Source organism: Gossypium hirsutum, chromosome D02, assembly GCF_007990345.1.
Source record: "Gossypium hirsutum isolate 1008001.06 chromosome D02, Gossypium_hirsutum_v2.1, whole genome shotgun sequence".
Lineage (NCBI taxonomy): Eukaryota > Viridiplantae > Streptophyta > Magnoliopsida > Malvales > Malvaceae > Gossypium > Gossypium hirsutum.
The window spans coordinates 62,354,568-62,379,414 of NC_053438.1; the positions used below are offsets into that span (position 1 = coordinate 62,354,568).

Genomic DNA, 24,847 nt, shown 5'->3' on the forward strand with positions numbered 1-24,847 from the left:
TGATCCGCGTCATTTGGTGAAATTCTTAGTCTTCGTGTCGAATGAGATATCAGTACCTAGTGCAAGAACATTTGTTCCAAGCACACCCCGAGAAGTTCACTATCGGATTGGCAGTCAATCCAATGCTTGAGCTTATCCCAGCATACTCATGCAAATATTAGTGTTCAATCTGGTATACAAAAAAAAAAAAAAGACATGTCCAACAGTATCTCAAAACACATTCTAAGTAACACGTTCTCGCGACAAAAAGCCAAAAGAAGAATGCAGTTTTGAATGATACAAATTGAAATTTGAGATAGAATTTTGTACATTGCAAGACCTCTAATCAGAGACTCTAAAGCCAAAGATTGCCTTTAGCCTGGGTACAGGTTTATTAACTATTACGGTGGTAAATAACTTATAAACATAATGTACTTCAGTACAAAAAACGATTTTCAAAAAGGCTTACAAAGGATGGCAGACATATATATCAACAATAAAGGAATATAAGAAGGTAAAAAGAAACTATGAACTCAACCAAAGATATCATTCAATTGAAAAGCATTTCGCCAAATAGGTCAGGTCTCGAGCAGTATGATGTTCTAAACAATGTTATCAAGCATATATTCTCCCAGTTAAAGCTAGGGTTCAAACATAGAGGGGACAATACATGATTACTAATTTATTATAATAGAAGTTGGATGAAGGTCGAAGAATATATAATAGAGGAAAAAACATCGTATCTAACTTGCAAAGAGAAATTCAACCAAGAATTCAAACTTATACATAAAACTAGAAACCAACAAAAGGAGCAGATGAAGTACTTATATTGAAGTTGATGTCCACTTTGATATCAGTTCTAACATTCCTAGACTTCAATTGGGTATTAACATCAGCCAAGAAAAGATCACATTTCTTCGTTCCAGCAGAGGTAATTGCCCTAAAAATAAAGGGAAAACAACAAAACAAGGCCAAATTAATTCAAGTTCTCATGGCAGATTGAGAAATCGAACATCTTCCATGATGCATTGTAGTTAAAATATGAGATAACCATGATGAAATTAAAGAAAATAGCTGCAATACAATAAGACATGCATTTATATAAAATTAAATATGACAAAAAATCACAACTTGGTTTCACAGGACAAAGCATCTCAAATGTATTCTTTAATAATAATTAAAGAAAACATAATCTAGAGAAAAAAGATTAAACAAACCCAGAAAATAAGAACCAAACTTACAACACCAGTAGGAGAGCAAACAATCAAGCAACAACCTTTTTTCCCAGTATTTACAAAAAAAATAAAAAATACTTGGAGAGGGAGAAGAAACACTGGAGAAGGAAGAGAAGAAAACCCATTAGTCTTGAGCGAGAAAGAATGGTTTTTGGGGATGGGTTTGGAAGAAAGAGAGGGAATGAGGTGTTTAGAGGGGGTGGAAAAGTGTTTAATGTTATGTGTATACGTCAAAGATAGTTTAAAGTAGTTAATAGTTAGTTACTATTAGTTTACTGTTAAAGCAGTTATCACTACTCATGTATTATAAAGTCAGCAGATTACTCTCTGAATAATAAGTTTGAGAATATATTCTTTGTATCTTAACATGGTATCAAGAGCTAGTTTCTTGCTGTAAGTTTTTTTTTCTCTTCTTTCCCGCCATGGTCACAGAAGGTGACGGTGTTCCAACAATGGATACTCCTTTGCATTCATCAAATAATGGTGAAGATGTTTACTCCCGTGGGGCTGGTAATTCCTCTTTGTGTACGATTTAGTATTTTTCTAAACATGATACTGTGAAACTTGGAGAACATAATTCTTGTTATGGAAACATCAACTTCTGTTGATTCTTGAAGGGTATGGTCTTGAGGGATTTGTTCTTGGAACGGTGTCCATTCTCTCACCCTTTATCTTAGGAAATGAAGGTCAACTTGTTGATAATCCTGAGTTTCTTGTTCACAAGAGCAGGATAAGTTTTTAGCCTCCTGGTTGTTGTCCATAGTTACAGATGACATCCTGACTCATCTCACAATGGCCAAAACAAGTCTTGAAGTTTGGGATACAATTGAACGATAATTTGGAAAGAAGTCCACCATCAAGATTTCCAATATGCGTTATTCTCTCTACTCGATCAAGAAAGGGAGCCTTACGGTTAAGGAATATTTGTCCAAGGTGCAGCAATTGATTGATGGTTTAACTGCAGCAGGGAGTCTTGTTAATGAACAAGAATAAGTTAGTATCCTTTTATCTGGTCTTTTCATAGAATATGAATCTATTCGTATATTTGCTTCGGCAACTCCTATTTCTCTAAACTTGTTAGGAGAACTGCTTCTTAATTGTGAAGCACGACAGAAGTCTCCTTAAATGATATTCCGCTGCAAGCCAATTTAGCTTCTAGTACAGAAAGTTTGGATCTGTCTGGAGCTTCTTCTCGTGGATTTCAGGAGTCTCTGCAAGGTCCGATGGGACAAGCCTGAGCTGGTCTCGTGGAAAGGCTCGTAGTGGTGGACGGAGCTGGTCACGCTCTAGACCACAATGTCTACTATGTGGAAAAATAGGTCATATGGTTCAGACCTGTTATCATCGGTTCAATGAATTTTTTTAAGGATAGGCCATGATTATTCGGTGCAGGTTAATTGTCATCAACTTCATGAACAAGGAGTCTCACCTTCTTCTTCTACATGTTACTCTGCTCCTCACTGTTGTGGGACAGTTTATCCAGTCCTGGTTTCACAAGTCAGAATATTTCTTGTGGTTCAACTTCTACCAACATCGATCAGGCGTGGTATCCTGATTCAAGGGCAACAAATCATATCACCCCTGACCTATCCAATCTCCAGGCTTCTTCTTCTTATACAGGTACAGCCCAAGTCTCGATGGGAAATGGTGAATTAGTTCCCATACATAATGTAGGTTCTTCTACATTGATGGTTGGGTCTAGACTATTACATCTCAGAAGTGTTCTTCATGTTCCTCATATTTGTAAGAACTTGCTGTCAGTAGGACAATTGCCAGGGATAATAATGTATATTTTGAATTTCACTCACTGTTGTGTTTTGTGAAGGACATACAGACAAGGACAACTCTATTGGAAGGCTGCATGCATAATGGTCTTTACAAGTTCGATGTCTCTCATGGTGATTCGATCAAAATTCCTTCAAAGTCAGTTGGTGCTCAGAGTTTAGTTCCGCTCAACTCAACAATGCGCAGCTTATTTCATCATCTACGACGGTTTGGCATGCTAGGCTGGGACACCCTTGCAATAATATTTGAGTCATGTGTTACGTACTTGTAATGTTCCTTTCAAACAAGATAGTTTACCTAGTGTGTGTTCTTCTTTTCAGCTAGGAAAAGCACACAAATTGCATTTTCCTCATTCAAAAACAGTTTACTCATCACCGTTTGAACTTGTAGTTTTTGAAGTTTGGGGACCAGCACATGTGAAATCCAATGGTTTTTCCTACTATGTATCGTTTATTGATATGCATAGTAGATATACTTGGCTCTATTTTTAAAGGAAAGTCTGACGTTCTCAAGTGTTTCACTCACTTTTATCACTTGGTCAAAGTGCAGTTTGGCTACTCTATTAAGATGTTTCAAAAAGACTGGGGAGGGGAATATCGGTCTCTCTCGAGTGACTTGTTTCACCTTAGGGATCAATATAGGGTCACATGTTCGCACACTTCAGAACAAAACGGAGTGGCAGAAAGAAAACACAGGCAGATTGTTGATATGGGCCTCACTTTATTAGCTTAGGCGTCCATACCCTTGGAGTTTTGGTCATATACTTTTTCTCATGCTGTTCATTTGGTCAACCGACTACCCACTCCCATACTTCAACAGTGCAGTCCTTATGAAAAGCTTTATGGTTCACAACCAACTTATGCTTATCTTAAAGTGTTTGGGTGTACTTGCTATCCTTATTTGAGACCTTTCCAACAACACAAGTTACAGTTTTGGTCAAAGAGGTGTGGGTTGGTGCTAATCAGAAAGGTTACAAATGTCTTGATGATGAGGGTCATATTTTTGTCTTAAGACATATTGTCTTTGAGAAATCTCAGCATCCTTTTGCTTCTGATTTCTTACCAAAGTCTCCATTAGCTTGTATTCGATCAGACCATCAGCAGTCTCATCTTCCTATAGTTGTTAATAATGGTCATAATTTGTCCATGCAGTTTTCATCTTCAGGGATTCGTACTTCTTCTCCTCAAACTACAGCGCCTGCTATATCTTTTGATGTGTGTTCACCTACCGTTTCAGGACAGCATGCAGACTCGGTCAATTCAGCTCATGTACCGAATTTGGCAAATCAACTTGTTGTTTCTGTGCGAGAACCTGTACCAGTTAATACTCATTCCATGCAGACTAAGTCAAAGAGTGGTATTCACAAACCTAAAGTCTTCTCCTCCTTGTTGACTGACCAGGAACCTGTGTCTATTTTCGAGGCTTTCAAAGCCCTGCTTGGACAGCAGCAGCTCACCGAATATAATACTTTGATCTCTAATAACACTTGGATCTTGTTCCTCTTCCTGAAGGACGGAGGGCAGTTGGATGTAAGTGGATATTCAACGTAAAGAAACATGTTGATGGTTCGGTTGCAAGGTACAAAGGGCGACTAGTGATCAAAGGGTACATGCAAGAAGCAGATGTCGACTTATGGAGACCTTCAGCCAGCAACAATTCGAGTGGTTCTTGCTCTTGCTGTCTCATTTGGATGGGCTCTCAGGCAAGTCGATATTAACAATGCATTGTTAAATGGTAATTTACGTAAAGAAATCTATATGGTGCAACCACCAGGGTTCGAATAACAAGGTATGAATGGTCAACAGTTGGTATGTCAGCTGCGAAAAGCTCTGTATGGTCTTAAACAAGTTCCTCGAGCTTGGTTTCACAAGCTTAATGAGTTTTTGCTGGCTACAAAGTTTTAAGCATCAAAGGCTGAAAATTCCCTATTTGTTCTTCATTCGGGGTCAAGTTGGTCTATGGTCTTTGTAAAGCCCAAAATCTGTCCGGCCCATACCAGCAAAATAAACCCAAAAATTACAAGCCCAAATGCCCAATATTAATAAAAACCCTAGAGGCCCGAATGACCCAAAACTACACCAACTTTCAAACACAAAAAGAAACCCCAGCCGCATGTTTGTTGCTGCCACCTCCTGCGCACGCCCACCGCCACTGCTCGCCTATCACCGGCCACCCATGCGTCTGACGCCTTCTGACACCTGCAAACAGAGAGCCACATGCAACCAACAAAGCAGAAAACAACAGACGAACGATCCAAATAAAAATATAAAAAAGTTGTAATCCGGCTATAAAGGCCAAAGCTTATCACTGTTTTGAGAGGACGATTTTTGATATTTCAAAGGAGGGGAAAACAGATTGTATTTTGGATGAGGGATTTGAGGGGAAACGGATGGTATTTTGAAATGGGGGATCGATGGTATTTTGGGGAGAGGGAACTGATTGAAAATAGGGGAATTTCGGGAATAAAAAAAAACATTGTATTTTATACACACATAGATTGAAACATAAAAAAAAGAGCAATCAAAAAGAAAAAAGATTTCAAAAGTCTTGTACATTATTTTTCTCAGGTCTATTTTGTTTTCTTTTTTGCTCTGCATGCGTTTTAGTATAATAAAGAGAAGATAGAAGACTTACTTTGCGAACGAGCCACCAAATCCTCGTCTTCTTCGCCGGCGTCGAAGGTTGAGAGGGGTTTTGAGGCCGAAATTGATGAGCCTTGAGGCTGGGCTTTAAATGAAGGCATAAGGGGAACGCTTTGGTAGACCACCATCCATCGTTCATGGTGGACTGATGGTGGTTGAACGGCAGACCAAACGGGGGCAAACATTTTGGGTTTTTCCCCTTTTTCTTTCCTTTTTTGTTTTTTTGCTGCAATGTTTAATTGATTTTAGGATTATAGATTTTTTTTAGTTAAAAGGTGGCTGCATTTGAAAAAGGGGTTTTAAATTATTTGTAAAAAGGAAGGCCCGCATTTCAACTTGTTTAACAGGCCTGATCTGCGCCTTTTAAGTTGAAAATAGGGGAATTTCACATTGAGTCCTCCCCCTTTGTGCAAGCACTCAACCATGCCTTATTTATTTCACTTCCTTTTTAATTTGGCTTCAAAATTTACGCATGTTGGCAATTCGGTCCGCGTCTAAGCACTACATTATGGGACCTGGATTATTTCCAGTTTTAGTCCTTGTGCATTTGCGCACATTACACAGTGATCCCCCATGTTGGTTTCTTTATTTTCAGATTACCCCTTTTATTTTAAATTTATTTTAATTAGGCTTATTATCTATTCAATACTTATTTCCAAAAGGATTCATTCAATTTTTTTATTTATTATTTTTATTTTATTTATTTATTTTTTTTCTTCTCTTTTTGCCGAGATTGCTTTATTGGTTTTGCCTTGTTGAAAAATCATTATTTTGGAAATTTCATGTTATATTATCCTAACATTTTGTATAATATTCCATTTAAGTACTTTATATATATCTATATATATACACGTATATTTTAAAATCTAGATTATTTGTGTTTCTACTACGCGATTATTATTATTATTATTATTATTATGTATTTCTTATATTTTACCTTTTATTATTATGCACCTCCTATTTGATTTTGATTTTATTTTGAGCCACTTTGTTCGTTTGTTGTTGCAATTTGATTATTAATATTGTCATCATTACTATCATAGTATTTTTATTATTATTCCTTTTAATACTCTACCTAGATTATTATCCAACATTACTTTTAACTATTTGTTTGCTATTTTTATTTCTAAATGTAATATTACACGTACACCTATTTATCCTTAAATTTTGTATTACTTCAAGTTGTTTGATTTATTTATTTATATAATTTCAATTTTTTTTGTTCATTATTACATATATTTCTTAAATATGATTGTCTATAATCTCATGTTTTCACCAAATCTTACTATCGTCATTGTTATATTATTTTAACCCTTCTTTGTTATTTATTTATTTCTTTTTGATGTTTGCATATTCATTTTTATACATATTCCACTTTCTTTCATTATTATTCTTATGTATATCATGGTTTAATTAATATTAGATTTAGTTGCTAATTGCCCGGCATACTCGTTGTTTTATTATTATAGATAAGTCGTTATGTTGTTATTCGTGTTATCATTCTATTATTATTCCAATCACATCATGAGCCATGTTAAAGGTTCATTCTTTACACTGAGACTCAAATGATATGCATGGTTTTAAACATTGCATACATATTTATTTGAATATACAAAAATAAAATAAGGCAATATTCTGTTCTTGGAAATTCGAGAAAATCGTGTCCTAATTTATTGGGTTTCGATTTTTCTCATTTAACCTAAATAACGGCATATTCTTTTAAATCATAATACGAGTTTTAAATAAAATGCTTACTCTCTGAGATTTGAGGTGTTGTGTCCTAACTCACTGGATGTGACATCTTATTACCTCGAGATAAGATTCTTTGCAAGTAAGGCAATATTTCGTGTTTGGAAATTTCGAGAAATCATGCCCTACGTGTTGGGTTTCGATTTATCACTTGACCGAATAAACGGATATCCTTTTTAAAATTTCAATGCATAAGATTTGGAAATCATAAGATGATTTTGGGTATCGAAGGTTAGAAATGTCGTGTCCTACGTGTTGGATGTGATATTTTACTCCTTCGAAATGAGAGAATCTTAATATCCACTTCAAGTTAGCTAAACATTCATAAAAAGGGATCGTATTTCAAAATTTATTTTAAAGCTTTTCAATTTTCGACACTAAGACACTGATTAATCAACTAGGTACCAATTTTGGGCGTATCGAGGGTGCTAATCCTTCCTCGTGCGTAACCGACTCCCGAACCCATTTTTCTGAATTTCGTAGACAAAAAAAATCGTTGTTTTAATAAAATCTAAATCGTTTATTAAAAACAACCGTTTTACGAGGTGACCCGATCACACCTCATCAAAAAAGATTGGTGGCGACTCCCATTTTTCGTTTTATTTTAAAAATCCAAGTTGACCCCGTTTACATCAAAAAATAGTGTCAACAGCTTGGCGACTCCACTGGGGACAGTAAGAGAGTCAAGCCACGTGTTGATTATTTCTTGTCTTTTTGTTGAAAGTGGAAAATTCGATTTAAATTTACGATCCTCTCATTGCATCTCTTTTATTTTGAGTTATATTTTTTTATCGTGTTCTGTATTTTGTTTTATACCTCTGCACATTGCATTGCATGACCGCTGGTCATACCCTTTTAGGTGGGAGTGAGAAACTACGCCTTCGTGAGGTTTTCACCTCCGCATGGGATAGTGAATCACTTCCGGGATACATCCGTACCTATGTCTTCGTGAGATTTCATCTCCGCATGGCCATAGGGAAATGTATTCCCCTGAACTGAACTCGGTCCATATGAGCCTATAATGGGTAAGGATCGAGGAATCTGCTAGTTCAGGTACCCTTACTTTAGAACCAAACCACATATAGCAAGCCGTAAGAACCCACCGAGATAGAGTTATTCTAAACCCTAGTGCTTACCGAATAGATGCTTTATTTATTATTGTTTACTTTAAATCCTAGCGCTGATTTGTTTTGTTTGTGATTGCATGGCATTTTCATTTCAAAAGAGGTGTCGATTCACGTTCAATATAATAGAAAGCTTATCATGGAAAAGAGGTTTCTTGATAAAGTAGAAGACAATGCAGCTGTACGAGTGTAGGCTGAGACGATGTGGAAAGAGAAAGGCGATAGTCTTGCAGAAGGGTACGTATCAGAGTTATGGGACTTCACCCGTATCAGCGTAATCCAAAATGATCTTCGAGAAATGAAGGAAATATGGGATCAATGGGACGATGGGACCAAGCAGATGTTTTACTGTGACTATGGGGACTTGCCTTACTTACTTGGTGTCAAAGTGGACAAGCATTTATTCCGAGCCCTAGCCCAGTTTTGGAATCCTGCTTACAGTTGTTTCACTTTTGGAAAAGTGGATTTGGTACCCACCGTGGAAGAATATACGACCTTGCTTCGGTGTCCAAAGATTCAAATTGACAAGGCCTATTCTAGAGCTGCTAGTGTCCCGACATTATTAAAAAATTGATGAGCATTACAGGGATGAGCGAACAGTGGGTCGCTGCCCGAATCCAACAGAAAGGAGACAGTAAATGCGTTCCTTGGAAAAGCTTGCGAGATTTAGTATTAGCACACCCTGATGTGAAGAAAAGAGTGGATGTCTTCGCTCTAGGTATCTATGGATTGGTAATTTTCCCTAGAGCTTTAGGGCACATAGATGAGGCCGTCTCTGATTTGTTCGATCGGCTTAGTAAGGGAGTCATGCCCATCCCGGCAATCTTAGCAGAAACCTTCAGATCTCTAAGCGCATGTCGAAGAGCAGGGGAGGGAAGGTTCATCGGATGCGCACAGCTACTATTGGTGTGGTTCCATAGTCACTTTTGGAAGGTGAAAAATGTCTCTTATCGAGTCTTCTCAGAAGGTTATTCCCCATTGAAGGAACAAGTTGCTACACCAAGACGAGACGACATCACGGAAGAGAAGTGGATGACGATTCTCCAAAATCTTCAGGAGGATGACGTTGAATGGAAAGCTCCTTGGATGGTACCCGACGAGATCCTGTATCGATGTGGTGATTTCGACTGGGTCCCTTTACTCGGAATTTGGGGAGCTGTCGGTTATGCCCCTTTACTCGTATTAAGACAATATAGATCGAGACAGTTCATACCAGCAACACAAGGGCTGGCTCAATGTGAGTTTTCTTATAAGGATGAAAACTACAAGAGAAAAACTCGAGAAATATCTAACGCTTGGAAACAGGTTCACCGAATGAAAAGATTTACTGTAGGAGCGATGACAACTCCCGAATATTATGGGTGGTGGAGTAAAAGAGTCAATGACAACATCCCTAAGCCGAGGGAAGATTGTGTTTAGTCTATAGAGGAGCATCTACAAGTAGCTCCGTCAGAATTAGAGATCATCAAACGAGACTTTGAGAAAAGAAATTCTGAGTTGGAAAAGAGGATAGAACAGCTAGAAGAAGAAAGAATGCATTTGGGATTAGACATCGATATCCACAAGCTAGAAGCTGAGAAATTAAGGAAGAGAAAGAACAAGGCTGAAGAGGATTTGGATAGTCTAAAAACAGATTACAAGAAGCTGCGATTGTCAATGAGAACTGTCGGTTTGGGTAAAACGTCAGAGCAGTGGCTACAAGAGATCAATAAGGAAAAGAATAGGGCCGATCAGTGGGAAAAGAAATTTTAAGATGCTCGAGCTCGAGAAAACGCTTTGGAAAGGAGTTTGTTAGAGTGCCGAAACGAGAAGGCAAGATTAAAGGCTAAGGTGGCATAGCTAGAAAAGTCACTTCACTCGTATCGTAGTCGCAACTCCATGATCGAATTAAGAGCGAGCTTAAATAAGATCGAAGAACTGAAAGGAAAGATAGGGGAGCTTGAGGACGCATTACACAATTCTGAGCTACGAATGGAGCTTCTTGAGAAGAGTAATGATCAATGGCAAGAACAATTCCATCATTCTCAAAGTCAGATTAGAGATAGAGATTACGTTATGGGCAATGCTGTGACTCAAGTGCGGGAAGTGGCTGATCACCTGCAAACATTAGTAGTTCAGGCTGATGTATTGAGTTTAAAATATGAGTCAGAATCAAGCCGAGGTCGAGATTTAGCTTGGCTTCTTAGGGAGGTTAAGGCTTTGGGTATAAAGGCGAAGCCGTATATGTAATTTATTTTATGTAAAGAAATTTGCTTTCTAGTTGAGTTTTCTAATGAAATTGAATTCGAATCAATGCCTCTTTTTTGCATTCATCTCATACATTTGCATTACATCTCATAAAATGACCCTAATAAAATTAAATTATGACAGTTACCCTGGAAACCAAGAAAAATCTAATCAAATATCACTACGGTACTCATCGCCAAACAAAAGCAATGGATCAAAGATTGGAAAGATTGGAACAGTTGCAACGAGAAATGCAAGATCAGATGCATGAACGACTGGAAAAAATCCAGCAGGACATGTTAGAATCCCAGAACACCGTGATGAACCAATTAAAGCAGTTATTGGCTGGAGGGAATAACAAAGGAAAAGTCCCCGTAGTTGATGCTGGGGAGGATCACGATGACCCTGTTTATCCTCCAGGTTTCACCCCAACTAACATCCAAGCACAACCAGAGGTGTACCCACAGAGGGTACCAGTTACCATAGGACCTCAATATCTGGCTGGTACCTCGGTACCAATGCATTTTCAAATGGGCTCGGGTTTTAATCCCGGGGATAATCCTACTAATCCGGTGGTCCCGGACCTCGATGACGTGGCAGAAACAGAAAAAACAAGAATGAACCTGCCAAAACAACTGGAGGACCGATGTAGATGGTTAGAGGAAAAATTTAGAGCCATGGAGAACATCGACTATCATCGCTGGGTTGACGCCAAGGATCTGAGTTTGGTCCCTGATTTAGTACTCCCACCTAAGTTTAAAATGCCGGAATTCAAAAAATATAATGGGACTAGTTGTCCTGAAGCTCATATAACTATGTTCTGTCGAAGAATGACAGGATACGTCAACAATGATCAACTGTTAATCCACTGCTTCCAGGACAGTTTGATCGGATCTGCAGCCAAATGGTACAACCAACTAAGTCGTGCTAAAGTTAGTTCATGGAGAGACTTGGCGCAAGCTTTTATGAAGCAATACAGTCATGTAACGGATATAACACCCGATCGAATTACGTTACAAAACATGGAAAAAAAGCCTAGCGAGAATTTCAGGCAATACGCCCAACGATGGAGAGAAGTGGCAACACAAGTCCAGCCACCCCTTTTGGAAAAAGAGGTCACCATGTTGTTTATCAACACTTTGAAAGCCTCGTTCATCAACCACATGTTGGGGAGTGCTACCAAGAGCTTCTCGGATATGGTAATGTCCGGTGAAATGATTGAGAACGCGGTAAGGAGCGGTAAGATTGACACGGGGGAAAACTTCAAAAGACCAGCCCCAAGGAAAAAAGAGGGCGAAGTAAACAATGTAAGCACATATAGCAAGAGCCATTCAAAACCGATTACTGTTGGCACTCCAAAAATGATAACCACTAGTCACCAAGCCCCCTCAAGGCAGGAACCCAACACAAGGCCCAACACAAGGACTAACACAGAGAGACTTCAATTCACGCCCATTCCAATAACATATGGAGAACTGTATCAGAAGTTATTTGATGCACACATAGTATCTCCATTTTATCTCGAGCCCATGCAACCTCCATATCCCAAATGGTATGACACGAATGCCCAATGTGAATACCATGCAGGGATACCAGGACACTCAATTGAGAACTGCACTGGGTTTAAAAAGGCGGTGGAAAGGTTCATTAAGATGGGGATTGTGAAGTTTGACAACCCATTAGGACCCAACGTAGCAGCGAATCCGTTACCCAACCATGCTGATAAAGGGGTAAACGCAATAATCGAAGGTGAGAAAAAGAGAATCAAAACCGACATTGCAGAGATAAAAACCCCATTGAGTTGGGTCTGGAGACAAATGATAGAATGAGGTCTCATCAAACAAGATTCAAAAGAAAAGCCCGAAGGAACAAAGACGTACTGCGAGTTTCATGCTGAAGAAGACCATGACATTCAAAACTGCACTGAATTCAAGGCCATGGTGCAAAATCTGATGAACAACAAAGAGCTAGAATTTTATGAAGAGATCAAAGGACTTGAAAATGGAGAAGTTTATGCCTCGGAGGAGGGGCCTACGGGAAAGGCCCCAAATCACCCAGTGATGATTATTTCAAGGCCAACGAGTACAGGATCTGGAATACAACTGGCGCCAAGGGTCATAATCCAAAAACCTGTAGCCTTTCCTTACAAAGATAGCAAAAAGGTTCCTTGGAATTACGACTGCAATGTGATGATCACGGGAGAGGAGAACCCGATAAATGCTTCAGAAGAGGGTAATGACGCAGGCTTCTATACGCGTAGTGGAAAACGTTACGACCTGGGAAATACAAAAAGGGAGCCTATAAAAGGAAAAGCCTTGGCGGTTGAACAAGATAAAACGAAGACGACCGGAATTGAACCGCATATTAACACACCGGTGACTGAAAATGAGGCTAGAGAATTCCTAAAATTCTTGAAGCATAGCGAGTATAGCGTGGTGGAACAATTGTATAAGCAACCCGCTCGCATCTCAGTACTCGAGTTACTTCTAAGTTCAGAGATACATCGTAATGCGTTGGTAAAAGTGCTAAATGAGACTTATGTCGCTAAAGATATCTCAGTGAACAAATTGGATCGCCTGGTTAACAATATAAATGCCGATAACTTCATCTTCTTCAACGATGATGAGATTCCGCCAGGCGGTATGGGATCTACCAAGGCCTTGCACATCACTGCCCGTTGCAAGGGGTGTATACTACCCGCGGTACTTGTTGACAATGGATCGGCCCTGAATGTTTTACCCCTGTCCACATTAAACAGGCTACCTGTGGATAGTTCTCACATGAAATCATGCCAAAATATAGTGAGAGCATTTGATGGCACTGAAAGAAAAGTGATGGGAAGAATCGAGATACCTCTATTGATTGGTCCAAATACATACGAGGTGGACTTTTTGGTAATGGATATTAAACCATCTTACAATTGCCTATTGGGGAGGCCTTGGATCCATTCTGCAGGAGCTGTACCATCGTCACTTCACCAAAAGTTAAAATTGGTGATAGAGGGTCGATTGGTGACTATAGGTGCAGAAGAAGACATCATTGCATCAGTCACCGACGATATGCCATACATAGAGGCTGATAGTGAAGCGATAGAATGTTCATTTCGATCATTGGAATTCGTAAATGCCACATTTGTCATCGAGATGAGCAAAATCCCAGAGCCTAAGATATCCAAAGCTATGTCAATGAGCTTACAGCTAACGATGGGAAAGGGAGCATTGCCTGGAAGAGGATTGGGAAAATACCTCCAGGAAAGGGTCGGAGTACCGATCCTAGTTAACAAACAGGACCGTTATGGTTTGGGATATAAGCCTAATGCGAGGGAAATGAGGAAAGAGATGGAGAAAAAGCAAGAAAAGAGAAGAGCACATTTGGGCGGGATAGAAGTCAAGTGGGGACCGATAACCTTTCCCCATATATCTAAGACTTTTGTTTCAGGGGGAATTGTCCACCCTGAAGAGAATGATGAGGTTATAGAAGGAAGGATTGAGAGGTTGGACATCAATGCCATATTCGCGGAAGAAAGGGTGGAAAGGAATTTATCGGGCATTCGTCCTTACGAACCTGGAAGTGTTCTGAATAACTGGACTGCAGAAGAGATCCCTGTAACATTTAGAACTAATTCAGAGTAATATTCAGAACACTTGTTGCCCTAAGCCTGGGGGTGATAAGAATTTTTTGTAAAAGGCACATGTCCAAAATCTAATTTCAGTGAAAACTTATCATTCAGTTTCATCTTGAGCAAATATTCTTTCATTCTTTTCATCCCCTTTATAATCATACTATGCATACAAGTATTCTTAGATTCTTTTATTTGGGCCTCCATTTGTTCCAATAACAGGTCTTCAGATATCAACGAGATGAGCGACGCTGTTACTAATTCAGAGTCTCTATTTGAGAAAGACATGAGTATAGATGATCCTCAAGATTTTGAGGGTGACCAAGACAGCGTTTTATCTCCGGATTTGTTAAGAATGATGGAAGAAGAAGAAAAACAAATTCTACCCTATAAGGAATCAATAGAAGTTGTGATCTTAGAAGAGGGCAGAGAGGTAAAAGTTGGCACTTGTATTGCCAATGAAACAAGGCGAGACCTTGTTGAGTTGCTTCAAGAGTTTAAAGATGTCTTCGCATGGTCCTACCAAGATATGCCAGGTTTAAGTACTGATATCGTGGTGCACCGATTGCCTATAAAGGAAGAATGTAAACCAGTCCAACAAAAGCTCCGAAGGATGAGGCCTGATGTCTTGCTAAAAATAAAGGAAGAAGTTAGGAAGCAATTTGATGCTGGTTTCTTACAGGTGGTCAAGTACTCAGAATGGGTAGCCAATATAGTCCCTGTTCCTAAGAAAGATGGGAATGTGCGAATGTGTGTGGACTACAGAGACTTGGACAAAGCCAGCCCAAAAGATAATTTCCCACTGCCTCATATCGATACCTTGGTAGACAACACGGCCGGATACTCACTATTCTCTTTCATGGATGGTTTCTCCGGGTACAACCAAATTAAGATGCTTTCTGAAGACAGGGAGAAGACCACATTCATAACGATGTGGGGGACGATTTGTTATAAAGTGATGCCTTTTGGATTGAAAAATGCGGGAGCAACGTATCAGAGAGCCATGGTAGTATTTTTCCATTATATGATGCATAAAGAGATAGAAGTTTATGTTGATGACATGATCGCAAAATCCAGAACAGAAAGGGAACACGTGCAAGTTCTGAGAAAACTGTTTCTGAGGTTAAGGAAGTTCCAGCTAAAACTTAACCCAGCCAAGTGTACTTTCGGGGCTAGATCAGGAAAATTGCTAGGATTCTTAGTCAGCGAAAAGGGAATTGAAATTGACCCAGACAAAGTTAAGGCCATACAAGAATTACCTCCGCCAAGTACTCAAAAAGAAGTTCGGGGTTTCCTAGGAAGACTAAATTACATCGCTCGATTCATTTCACAATTAACTGAGAAATGTGACCCCATATTCCGTCTTCTTAGGAAACACAATCCAGGTGTATGAGATGAGGAGTGCCAGAAAACTTTCGAAAGAGTTAAACATTACTTGTCCAACGCCCCAATACTGATGCCACCTTGCCCTGACAAACCACTGATACTATACTTGGCAGTATTTGATAATTCCATGGGGTGCATGCTCGGCCAACATGATAAGTCAGGACGAAAAGAAAGAGCGATCTATTATCTCAGTAAGAAGTTCACTGAATGCGAAACGAGATATTCGCCAATTGAAAAATTATGTTGCGCATTGGTTTGGACTACATGGAGATTGAGACAATACATGTTGTACCATACGACTTGGTTAATCTCAAAGTTAGATCCTCTGAAATACATGATGGAGTCAACTGCTCTAAACGGAAAGATGGCCCGATGGCAAATTCTACTATCTGAATTTGACATAACCTATGTGAATCAAAAGGCTGTAAAAGGGTGCGCGATAGCAGATTTTCTAGCAAGTAGAGCCCTGGACGATTATGAGCCTTTGAACTTTGATTTCCCAAATGAGGATCTGATGTATGTGGCAACTACTGAAGCAAGCACACAAAAAGACAATACTTGGAAATTAAATTTTGACGGATCCTCAAATGCCATGGGCAACGGGATTGGGGCAGTCTTGGTATCTCCAAACGGTGATCATTATCCTTTCACCAGTAAACTAGATTTTGATTGCACAAATAACATGGCGGAATATGAAGCATGTATCATGGGAATTCGCGCGGCTATGGAACGCAAAATCAAGGTACTTGAGGTATATGGGGATTCGGCATTGGTAATTTATCAGCTCAAAGGCGAATGGGAAACAAGAGACCCTAAGTTGATTAGTTACCGAAGGATAGTCCTAGAATTGATTGAGGAGTTTGACGACATCACTTTTTGTTATCTCCCACGAGACGAGAATCAGATGGCCGACGCTTTAGCTACATTGGCTTCCATGATCAAAGTAAATAGACCAGAGGATGTGAAGCCTATCCAAATGAGCATTTATGATGCTCCAGCCCACTGTTGTAACATTGACGAGGAAGAAGAAAAGGACGACAACCCTTGGTATCAGGACATATTGCGATACGTGAAAAATTGTGAATACCCAAACCAAGCAACTGAGAATGACAAGAGAATGTTGAGGAGGATGGCCAGTGGTTATGTCTTAGATGGAGAGATCCTGTACAAAAGAGGAAAAGATCAGGTGCTGTTAAGATGTGTGGACGCTGTGGAAGCCAAGCAGATCTTGGAAGAAGTCCATGATGGTATTTGTGAAACACACGCTAACGGTTTCACAATGACCAGACAGATCATGAGATTTGGATATTATTGGTCTACCATGGAAGGAGACTGCATCAAATATGCTAAGAAGTGCCATAAATGCCAGATTTACGGAGACAAGATTCATGTGCCTCCATCACCTCTTCACGTCATGACTTCCCCATGGCCTTTCTCCATGTGGGGCATGGACGTCATTGGGCCGATATCGCCAAAGGCTTCAAACGGACATCGTTTCATTTTTGTAGTGATTGACTACTTTACTAAATGGGTAGAGGCTACTTCTTACGCCAACGTCACAAAGACAGCTGTCAGCAAGTTTTTAAAGAAGGAAATCATATGTCGGTATGGAATGCCTGAAAGGATCATATCAGACAACGCATTAAATTTGAATAATAGCACGATAGCAGAGGTTTGTAATCAATTCAAGATCAAGCACCACAACTCATCGCCATATCGTCCGAAGATGAATGGTGCGGTGGAGGCAGCCAATAAAAATATCAAAAAGATTGTGGGGAAAATGACTGGACCTATAGAGATTGGCACGAGAAGTTGCCATTCGCCCTCTATGCTTATCGAACGTCCGTCAGGACTTCTACCGGGGCAACACCATTCTCTTTGGTTTATAGAATGGAGGCAGTGCTACCAATTGAGGTTGAAATTCCCTCTCTCCGAGTTTTTTCAGAACTAAAGTTAGACGAAGCAGAATGGGTCCAATCCCGATATGATCAGCTGAACTTGATTGAAGAAAGGAGGTTAAGAGCTATCCGTCATGGTCAAATGTACCAGAAACGAATGATGCGAGCTTACAATAAGAAAGTTCGTCCTAGAAACTTCCATAAAGGGGACTTGGTACTGAAGAAGATCCTTCCCATACAAAAAGACTTCAGAGGAAAGTGGATGCCAAACTGGGAGGGACCTTATGTAGTAAAAAAGGCCTTTTCAGGAGGGGCATTAATTTTAACTGGGATAGATGGCAAAAGCTTGCCCAATCCTGTGAATTCGGATTTAGTGAAGAGGTACTTTGCATAAAAAAAAAGGAGAGGCCAAGGCGAAAACCCGCAAAAGGCACCTTGAGACCAAAGGGGTTTTGGATTGAAAACCCAGGAATGGGCAATTCAAATTTTCGATCAAAGATGAGGCATAGAGTAGTTTTGTCTTCTCCGAATTAACAAGAAGAAGAGATGCTACATCTTGGGGCATCAACAAAGTCTTTTAGGACTTCTAAACACAGAGTTTGTGCAGAGAAGCTCATGCTGCGATATCTGGGGCATCTTTTTTTTATCTTATTTACATCTTAGCAAAATTTGCTATTTGTTCATTTAGAGCTCTGCTCTCAATAAAGTTCCATCTTATTCATTGTGATAATCTTTTTCATCTTATTCATCTCGTATCTCAGCAAAATTTGCTATCTTGATTTGTTTGTTTAGAGATTTGCTCTCAACAAAATTTCATTTTGTCCATTTTGATAATCTTTTTCAAGCATTTTTCATTGAAATAAAGATTAATGGACTGACAATACACATGCAGAAGGAGTTCTGCATATTACTCTAAAAGTTTCTAAATAATACGAGGACCTGAAACAGGACTATTGTTTAGAACTAACCAAACCTAAGGGTTGGAAACATTTGAGAAATGATAGTCTAAATAGCGTCTATTTCTTTAGGTTTTCTGTCAAAGGTACTGGCTGAACAAGAAGACATCAGTGATAGAACCTTGATGAACAATGAGGAATGACAACCTAAGCATTAAAAATGGATCATCCTCATGACATTCTACAAATATAATACATACACATCTAGTTAGGAGCATTTGATTCATTCTGATCATGTCATCCTAAACACTAGGCGTAAATAGGTCCTATCTTCCTATATTGGTAGGAAGTAGATCAAAGATGCAAATCTTGTCTTCCCATATTGGTGGCGAAGTAGATCGCAGAAAGCAGATATTGTCTTCATGTATTGGCGTGAAGAAGATCGAAGGTAGCCGATCCTATCTTCCTATATTGGTAGGAAGTGGATCGAAGATGCAGATCTTGTCTTCCCATATTGGTGGCGAAGCAGATCGCAGAAAGCAGATCTTGTCTTCATGTATTGGCATGAAGAAGATCGAAGGTAGCAGGTCCTATCTTCCTATATTGGTAGGAAGTGGATCGAAGATCCAGATCTTGTCTTCCCATATTGATGGCAAAGTAGATCGAAGAAAGCAGATCTTGTCTTCATGTATTGGCGTGAAGTAGATCGAAGATATCAGATCCTATCTTCCTATATTGGTAGGAAGTGGACCGAAGATGCAGATCTTGTCTTCCCATATTGGTGGCGAAGTAGATCGCAGAAAGCAGATCTTGTCTTCATGTATTGGCGTGAAGTAGATCGAAGGTAGCAGATCCTATCTTCCTATATTGGTAGGAAGTGGATCGAAGATGCAGATCTTATCTTCATGTATTGGCGTGAAGTAGATCGAAGGTAACAGGTCTGGTCTTCCTGTATTGGTAGGAAGTGGATCGAAGATGCAGATCTTGTCTTCCCATATTGGTGGCGAAGTAGATCGCAGAAAGCAGATCTTGTCTTCATGTATTGGCGTGAAGTAGATCGAAGATAACAGGTCCGGTCTTCCTGTATTGGTAGGAAGTGGATCGAAGATGCAGATCTTATCTTCCCATATTGGTGGCGAAGTAGATCGCAGAAAGCAGATCTTGTCTTCATGTATTGGCGTGAAGTAGATCGAAGAAAGCAGATCTTGTCCCTGTATTTGGCAATGAAATAGATTGAGGATTGCAGATCTTGCCTTCCTGTATTTGTCAGCGAAGCAGATCGACGATGGCGGATCTTACCTCCCTGACTACAGTGGAGTACATTGAAGCCGATAACTCTATCTCCCTGCATTCAATAGTGGAATAGAGTGAAGATTACAGATCTTATTCCCTAAGCAGTAGTGGAGCAGACTAAAAACAACAAATCTCATCCCCACGGAGTTGCAGCAAAATAGATTTAAGTCATGTTTCTCTGGAGCGCAGTGAAGTGGATTGAAGCAACGAGACACAGTAGAACAGAACGAGGCTACTTGAAGAAGAAAAGCACCAAAAGAAGCCAAGGCTCGGCAAGCCTGGACAAATTTGGTCTTTCTTGGTCTTTGCTCTGTTTTCGTTACACGACAACGAGCAAAGAGGGGCAGCTGTAAAGCCCAAAATCTGTCCGGGCCCATACCAGTAAAATAAACCCAAAAATTACAAGCCCAAATGCCCAATATTAATAAAAACCCTAGAGGCCCGAATGGCCCAAAACTACACCAACTTTCAAACACAAAAAGAAACCCCAGCCGCATGTTTGTTGCTGCCACCTCCTGCGCACGCCCACCGCCACTGCTCGCCTATCACCGGCCACCCATGCGTCTGACGCCTTCTGACACCTGCAAACAGAGAGCCACATGCAACCAACAAAGCAGAAAACAACAGACGAACGATCCAAATAAAAATATAAAAAAGTTGTAATCCGGCTATAAAGGCCAAAGCTTATCACTGTTTTGAGAGGACGATTTTTGATATTTCAAAGGAGGGGAAAACAGATTGTATTTTGGATGAGGGATTTGAGGGGAAACGGATGGTATTTTGAAATGGGGGGATCGATGGTATTTTGGGGAGAGGGAACTGATTGAAAATAGGGGAATTTCGGGAATAAAAAAAAACATTGTATTTTTATACACACATAGATTGAAACATAAAAAAAGGAGCAATCAAAAAGAAAAAAGATTTCAAAAGTCTTGTACATTATTTTTCTCAGGTCTATTTTGTTTTCTTTTTTGCTCTGCATGCATTTTAGTATAATAAAGAGAAGATAGAAGACTTACTTTGCGAATGAGCCACCAAATCCTCGTCTTCTTCGCCGGCGTCGAAGGTTGAGAGGGGTTTTGAGGCCGAAATTGATGAGCCTTGAGGCTGGGCTTTAAATGAAGGCATAAGGGGAACGCTTTGGTAGACCACCATCCATCGTTCATGGTGGACTGATGGTGGTTGAACGGCAGACCAAACGGGGGCAAACATTTTGGGTTTCCCCTTTTTCTTTCCTTTTTTTGTTTTTTTGCTGCAATGTTTAATTGATTTTAGGATTATAGATTTTTTTTAGTTAAAAGGTGGCTGCATTTGAAAAAGGGGTTTTAAATTATTTGTAAAAAGGAAGGCCCGCATTTCAACTTGTTTAACAGGCCTGATCTGCGCCTTTTAAGTTGAAAATAGGGGAATTTCACATTGAGTCCTCCCCCTTTGTGCAAGCACTCAACCATGCCTTATTTATTTCACTTCCTTTTTAATTTGGCTTCAAAATTTACGCATGTTGGCAATTCGGTCCGCGTCTAAGCACTACATTATGGGACCTGGATTATTTCCAGTTTTAGTCCTTGTGCATTTGCGCACATTACACAGTGATCCCCCATGTTGGTTTCTTTATTTTCAGATTACCCCTTTTATTTTAAATTTATTTTAATTAGACTTATTATCTATTCAATACTTATTTCCAAAAGGATTCATTCAATTTTTTTATTTATTATTATTATTATTATTTATTTATTATTTTTTTCTTCTTCTCTTTTTGCCGAGATTGCTTTATTAGTTTTGCCTTGTTGAAAAATCATTATTTTGGAAATTTCATGTTATATTATCCTAACATTTTGTATAATATTCCATTTAAGTACTTTTATATATATCTATATATATACACGTATATTTTAAAATCTAGATTATTTGTGTTTTCTACTACGCGGATTATTATTATTATTATTATTATTATGTATTTCTTATATTTTACCTTTTATTATTATGCACCTCCTATTTTGATTTTGATTTTATTTTGAGCCACTTTGTTCGTTTTGTTGTTGCAATTTGATTATTAATATTGTCATCATTACTATCATAGTATTTTTATTATTATTCCTTTTTAATACTCTACCTAGATTATTATCCAACATTACTTTTAACTATTTGTTTGCTATTTTTATTTCTAAATGTAATATTACACGTACACCTATTTATCCTTAAATTTTGTATTACTTCAAGTTGTTTGATTTATTTATTTATATAATTTCAATTTTTTTTGTTCATTATTACATATATTTCTTAAATATGATTGTCTATAATCTCATGTTTTCACCAAATCTTACTATCGTCATTGTTATATTATTTTAACCCTTCTTTGTTATTTATTTATTTCTTTTTGATGTTTGCATATTCATTTTTTATACATATTCCACTTTCTTTCATTATTATTCTTATGTATATCATGGTTTAATTAATATTAGATTTAGTTGCTAATTGCCCCGGCATACTCGTTGTTTTATTATTATACATAAGTCGTTATGTTGTTTATTCGTGTTATCATTCTATTATTATTCCAATCACATCATGAGCCATGTTAAAGGTTCATTCTTTACACTGAGACTCAAATGATATGCATGGTTTTAAACATTGCATACATATTTATTTGAATATACAAAAATAAAATAAGGCAATATTATGTTCTTGGAAATTCGAGAAAATCGTGTCCTAATTTACTGGGTTTCGATTTTTCTCATTTAACCTAAATAACGGCATATTCTTTTAAATCATAATACGAGTTTTAAATAAAATGCTTACTCTCTGAGATTTGAGGTGTTGTGTCCTAACTCACTGGATGTGACATCTTATTACCTCGAGATAAGATTCTTTGCAAGTAAGGCAATATTTCGTGTTTGGAAATTTCGAGAAATCATGCCCTACGTGTTGGGTTTCGATTTATCACTTGACCGAATAAACGGATATCCTTTTTAAAATTTCAATGCATAAGATTTGGAAATCATAAGATGATTTTGGGTATCGAAGGTTAGAAATGTCGTGTCCTACGTGTTGGATGTGATATTTTACTCCTTCGAAATGAGAGAATCTTAATATCCACTTCAAGTTAGCTAAACATTCATAAAAAGGGATCGTATTTCAAAATTTATTTTAAAGCTTTTCAATTTTCGACACTAAGACACTGATTAATCAATTAGGTACCAATTTTGGGCGTATCGAGGGTGCTAATCCTTCCTCGTGCGTAACCGACTCCCGAACCCATTTTTCTGAATTTCGTAGACAAAAAAAATCGTTGTTTTAATAAAATCTAAATCGTTTATTAAAAACAACCGTTTTACGAGGTGACCCGATCACACCTCATCAAAAAAGATTGGTGGCGACTCCCATTTTTCGTTTTATTTTAAAAATCCAAGTTGACCCCGTTTACATCAAAAAAATAGTGTCAACAGTCTTGTCTACGTAGATAACATCATTGTCACGGAAAATGATAGTCAAGCTATTGATCAATTTGTCCAAGAGCTAAATGCTAGATTCTTCTTAAAAGACTTAGGCCAGCTAAATTATTTTCTTGGCATAGAGGTCACTAATAATAGTGATGGGGTTTTTCTAAGTCAGAAGAAGTATATACTGGAACTTCTTCAAAGAGCACTCCTACACCTATGATTTCCACCTACAAGTTGTCAGCAAGTGAGGGAAGGCCTGTTGAGAACGACCAACTAAACAGGAGTATCATAGGAGCACTACAATATGTTGTAATTACAATACCAGAAATTGTTTTCTCAGTAAACAAGGTATGTCAGTTCATGCACAGGCCATTAGACTCACATTTCAAAGTTGTTAAACGGATTCTAAAGTATCTTTATGGGACATTAGACTATGGTTTACAGTTTACTCGTTCGTCGAAACTGTTACTTGAAGGATTTTTTGATGCCAACTGGGGAGCTGATATAAATGATCGACGATCCACCTCTAGTTTTTGTATCTTTCTTAGAGGTAACCCCATTGCTTGGAGTTCAAAGAAGCAGTAGGTGGTATCCAGGTCTATAGCTGAAGCAGAATACATGAGCCTTACGCATGTTATTGTAGAACTGGTGTGGATCCAGTCTTTGCTATCTGAACTTTCTGTTCCAAAGACTAAATCCTTGGTGTGGTGTGATAGTGCAGCTGCAGTTGCAGTTGCAGGGAATCCAGTCATGCATTCTAAGTTCAAACATGTCGAATTGGACTTATTTTTTGTGCGGGAAAAAGTTGCAAATGGAATACTCCAAGTAGGTCACATACCTAGTCGAGATCAGATTGCAGATGTTTTAACAAAACCGTTGTCTGAGGGGATGTTCAGTAAGTTTAGGACTCAACTTCGGGTGGTTAATAAAGCTCAAGAAGAGAGGAAAGAATGAAAAGCTTAGAGAAGGTTGAGGCATGTTATGTGTATACGTCAAAGATAGTTTAAAGTAGTTAGTAGTTAGTTACTGTTAGTTTACTATTAAAGCAGTTATCACTACTCATGTATTATAAAGTCAGCAGATTACTATCTGAATAATAAGTTTGAGAATATATTCTTTGTATCTCAACATTTACAAGAAAGGGTTTGAGGCAGCAGAGGGGAAGGAATGAAGTGTTTGGAGGTCATGAAGAGGTTCGATCTCATAGGGAAGACATTAACTCTATGCTATCTACTTTGAAGTCTTAAATGGCGTCTCTCCTTGCACGTTTTCCTTTGACGCCTACTTTCTCCCCTCCTCATTTTCATAACATTTGCACCCTTATTTCTATATTTATGCATGTGTCTTTGTTTTTATTGCACTTTATTGCTTTCTTTGTATTTTGAGATGCAATTTTTTTTTCAGTTCATTGCTTATTCAATTTTATCTCTCTCTTGTAATGAACTAATTTTTTTTCCTTGAGCTTTATTTGATGTTTGATATAACAAAAAGGGGAAAAAGAAAAGGTAAATTAAGGTAAATTGATTGATTATTCTTTGATGATAACTAAATCCAAATTTTTGTGACCAATTTTCCTTA

The 24,847-nt window shown here is 38.5% G+C and overlaps 1 long non-coding RNA gene across 1 annotated transcript; it reads left to right on the forward strand.

The window, feature by feature from the left end:
- Positions 1 to 1,945: 1,945 nt before the first annotated feature.
- LOC121214756 (uncharacterized) lies at positions 1,946 to 3,157 on the forward strand. Its single transcript, XR_005910496.1, has 3 exons — positions 1,946 to 2,207; positions 2,607 to 2,834; positions 3,040 to 3,157. It is a non-coding gene; the product is annotated as an uncharacterized lncRNA (long non-coding RNA).
- The last annotated feature ends 21,690 nt before the right edge of the window (positions 3,158 to 24,847 follow it).